This window comes from Sciurus vulgaris (genome assembly GCF_902686455.1).
Source record: "Sciurus vulgaris genome assembly, chromosome: 11".
NCBI lineage: Eukaryota > Metazoa > Chordata > Mammalia > Rodentia > Sciuridae > Sciurus > Sciurus vulgaris.
In genome coordinates this window covers 67,972,580-67,977,835 of record NC_136472.1, presented here as the reverse complement: position 1 = coordinate 67,977,835, position 5,256 = coordinate 67,972,580, and positions in this window count along the sequence as shown.

The following is a 5,256-nucleotide window of genomic DNA, read 5'->3' as shown; positions in this document are numbered from 1 at the left end:
GAAACCAATATGGATATCAGCCAACTTCTCAACCCAGGACTCTAAAAGGTAGAAGGGCCTGGAACAACATATTTCAAAGCTCTCAAAGAACATTGGTTTGCCAACGAAGAATCCTATACCCAGCAAACTAACCTTCAGATTTGTAGATGAAATAAAATCCTTCCATGATAAACAAAAGTTTAAAAGAATTTACAAATAGAAAGCCTGCACTACAGAATGTTCTCAACAAAATATTCCATGAGGAGGAAATGAAAACAACAATGGAGGTCAGCAAAGGTAGGAACATACCTTAGAGAAAAACCACTCAAAGGAGCAGAACCAAGCCAAGATAAAACCAAAATAAGCCAAATGATTGGGGATACAATCATATCTCAATAATAACCCTGAATGTTAATGGCCTAAACTCATCAATCAAAAGACATAGACTGGCAGAATGGATTAAAAAGAAGACCCAACAATATGTTGCCTTCAAGAGACTCATCTCATAGAAAAAGACATCCACAGACTAAAGGTGAAGGATGGGAAAACACCTACCATGCACACTGGACTCCAGTAAAAAGTGGGGGTTTCCATCCTATAACAGATAAAGTGGACTTCAAGCCACAGTTAGTCAGAAGGGGATAAAGAAGGACATTTCATACTGCTTAAGAGAACCAGGAATCAGGAAGACATATATAGTAAATATTTATGCCCAAACAATGGTGCATCCCTGTACATCAAACAAATCGCTTCTCAATTTCAGGAATCACATAGACCACAACAACAATAATTCTGGGAGACTTTAACACACCCACTGTCACCACTAGCTAGATCTTCCAACAAAAACCAACCAAAGAAACCATAGAACTCAATAACACAATCAAAACCTAGACTTAATAGACATAATGGAATATTCCATCCATCAATGAGCGAATTCACTTTCTTCTCAGCAGCATGGAAACTTCTCAAAAATAGACCATATGTTATGCCACAAAGCAGCCCTTAGGAAATGCAAAAAATAGAGATACTGTCTTGTGTTCTATCAGATCATAATGGACTGAGAATAGAAATCAATGACAAAATAAAAAACAGAAATTACTCCAACACCTGGAGACTAAATAATAGGCTATTGAATGAAACATTGATAACAGAAAACATCAGGGAGGAGATAAAAAAAAAAAAAAAAAACTCTTAGAGGTCAATGAGAATGACAATACAACAAATCAAAATCTCTGGGACACTATGAAAGCGTACTAAGAGGAAAATTCATTGCATGGAGTGCCTTCAAAGAAGAAAAAGTGAACAACTAAATGACCTAACATTACAGCTCAAAGCCCTAGAAAAAGAAGAACAGAAATAACATCAAAAGTAGTAGAAGACAGGAAATAATTACAATCAGAGCTGAAATCATGAAATTGAAACAATTCAAAAAATTGACAAAACAAAAAGTTGGCTCTTTGAAAAAGTAAACAAATAGACAAAACCCTTAGCCACACTAACAAGAGAAGGAAAGAGAAAACTCAAATTACTAAACTTCATGATGCAAAAGGAAGTATCACAACAGACACCACTGAGATACATAACATGAGAAGCTATTTTGAAAATCTGTATTCCAACAGAGTAGAAACTACTGAAGACATTGACAAATTTCTAGAGACATATGCTCCTCCCAAACTGAACCAGGAAGAGATACACAATTTAAACAGATTAATTCAAGCAATGAAAGAGGAAGAAGCCATTAAAAATCTACCATCCAAGAAAAGCCAAGGATGAGATGGATTCTCAGCCGAGTTCTACAAGACCTTCAAAGAAGAACTCATTCCAATTCTTCACATAGTGTTCCAGGAAATAGAAAAGGAGGGTACCCTACCAAACTCATTCTATGAAGCTAATATCACCCTTATACCCAAACCATGCAAAGACACATCAAGGATAGAAAATTTTAGACCAATATCCTTGATGAATATAGATGCAAAGATCCTTAACAAAATATTGGCAAACCGTTTCCAAAAACATATTAAGAAAATCGTGCACCATGATTAAGTGGGGTTCATCCATCATGTCAATAGACTTAAGGATAAGAATCATTTGGTTATTTCAATTGATGCAGAAAAAGCATTCGACAAAATACAACACCCCTTCATGCTCAAAACACTACAAAAAATAGGGATAGTAGGAACATACCTGAACATTGTAAAGACTATTTCTGCTAAGCACATGGCCAACATCATTCTTTATTTTTTTTTTTTCCCAGAGTTTTTATTTCCAACTTAATACAGTGCATTTATCATATATATATATATATATATATATATATATATATAATTTTAACAAAGGGGATACATGTTGTTTGTCTGTTTGTACATGGGTTAAAGGCATACCATTGTATAATCATAAATTTACATATGGTAATGTTGTTTGATTCATTCTATTATTTTTTCCCTTCCCCCCACCCTCCCACCCTTCTATTCCCTCTAAACAGTCCTTTCTTCCTCCATTCTTGCCCCCCTCCCTAACCCTAACCCTAAACCTAACACTAACTCCTCCCACCCTCCCCCTTATGTGTCATCAACCACTTATCTGCGAGATCATTCGTCCTTTAGTTTTTTGAGATTGGCTTATCTCACTTAGCACGATGGTCTCAAATATCATCCATTTGCCTGCAAATGCCATAATTTAATCATTCTTTATGGCAGAGTGATATTCCATTGTATATATATACCACAGTTTCTTTATCCACTCATCAATTGAAGGACATCTAGGTTGGTTCCACAGTCTGGCTATTGTGAATTGAGCAGCTATGAACATTGATGTGGCTGTATCTCTGTAGTATGCTGATTTTAAGTCCTTTGGGTATAGACCAAGGAGTGGGATAGCTGGGTCAAATGGTGGTTCCATTCCAAGTTTTCTAAGGAATCTCCACACTGCTTTCCAGAGTGGCTGCACTCATTTGCAGCCCCACCAGCAATGTATGAGTGTAGCTTTCTCCCCACATCCTCGCCAACACTTGTTTCTTGTATTTTTGATAATCGCCATTCTAATTGGGGTGAGATGGAATCTTAGGGTGGTTTTGATTTGTATTTCTCTTATTACTAGAGATGTTGAACATTTTTTCATATGTTTGTTGATTGCTTGTAGATCTTCTTCTGTGAAGTGTCTGTTCATTTCCTTAGCCCATTTGTCAATTGGATTATTTGTATTCTTGGTGTAGAGTTTTTTGAGTTCTATATAGATTCTGGAGATTAGTGCTCTATCTGAAGTATGATTGTCAAAGATATTCTCCCACTCTATAGGCTCTTTCTTCACATTGCTGATAGTTTCCTTTGCTGAGAGAAAGCTTTTTAGTTTGAATCTATCCCAGTTATTGATTCTTGCTTTTATTTCTTGTGCTTTGGGAGTCCTGTTAAGGAAATCTGGTCCTAGGCCGACATGTTGAAGATCTGGACCTACTTTTTCTTCTACAATCTGCAGAGTCTCTGGTCTGATTCTAAGGTTTAATCCATTTTGAGTTGAGCTTTGTGCAGGGTGAGAGATATAGGTTTAGTTTCATTCTGTTGCATATGGATTTCCAATTCTCCCAGCACCATTTGTTGAAGAGGCTATCTTTTCTCCATTGCATAATTTTGGCACTTTTGTCTAGTATTAGAAAGTTGTATTTATTTAGGTTTGTGTCCATGTCCTCTATTCTGTACCATTGATCTACCTGTCTATTTTGGTACCAATACCATGCCGTCTTTGTTACTATTGCTTTGTAATAAAGTTCAAGTCGGGTATTGGATACCACCTGCTTCATTTATCCTGCGAAGGATTGCTTTAGCTATTCTGGGTTTCTTCTTCTTCCAGATGAATTACATGATTGCTTTCTCTATTTCTGTAAGGTACATCATTGGTATTTTAATTGGAATCGCATTGAATCTGTATAGAACTTTTGGTAGTATGGCCATTTTGACAATATTAATTTGGCCTATCCAAGAACATGGGAGATCTTTCCATCTTCTAAGGTTTTCTTTAATTTCTTTCTTTAGTGTTCTGTAGTTCTCATTGTAGAGGTCTTTCACCTCTTTTGTGAGATTGATTCCCAAGTATTTTATTTTTTTTTGATGCTATCGTGAATGGGGTCGTTTTCATAATTTCTCTTTCTGAGGATTCATCACTTATGTATAAAAATGTGTTGGATTTATGAGCATTGATCTTGTAACCTGCTACTTTACTGAATTCACTTATGAGTTCTAAAAGTTTTCTCGTGGAATTTCCTGGTTCCTCTAAGTATATAATCATATCATCCGCAAGTAGGGGTAGTTTGAGTTCTTCTTTTCCTATTCGTATTCCTTTAATTTCTTTGGTCTGTCTAATTGTTCTGGCTAGCGTTTCAAGTATGATGTTGAATAGGAGTGGTGAAAGAGGGCATCCCTGCCTTTTTCCAGTTTTTAGGGGGAATGCTTTCAGTTTTACACCATTTAGAATGATATTAGCTATGGGCTTAGCATAGATGGCCTTTATAATGTTAAAGAATATTCCCACTATCCCTATTTTTTCTAGTGTTTTGAGCATGAAGAGGTGCTATATTTTATCAAATGCTTTTTCTGCATCTATTGAAATAATCATGTGATTCTTGACTTTAAGTCTATTGATATGGTGAATTACATTTATTGATTTCCGGATGTTGAACCAACTTTGCATCCCTGGGATAAAACCCACTTGATCATGGTACACTATCTTTTTAATATGTTTTTGTATGCGATTTGCTAAAATTTTGTTGAGAATTTTTGCATCAATGTTCATTATTGATATTGGTCTGAAATTTTCTTCCTCGATCTGTCTCTGTCTGGGTAGGTATCAGGGTAATATGGGCTTCATAGAATGAGTTTGGGAGGATTCCCTCCTCTTCTATTTCATGGAATACTTTGAGAAGTATTGGAATGAGCTCTTCTTTAAAAGTTTTGTAGAACTTGGCTGAGAACCCATCTGGTCCTGGACTTTTCTTTGTTGGAAGGCTTTTTATGATCTCTTCTACTTCATTACTTGAAATTGGTCTATTTAAATTGTGTATGTCCTCCTCTTTCAATTTAGGCAAATCATATGTCTCTAGAAACCTGTTGATGTCTTCGAAATTTTCTATTTTGTTGGAATATAGATTTTCAAAATAGCCTCTAATTATGTTTTGTATTTCAATCGTGACTGTTGTGATATTTCCTTGTTCAATCTGAATTTTAGTGATTTGGGTTTTCTCTCGTCTTCTCTTTGCTAGAGTGGCTAAGGGTTTATCAATTTTGTTTA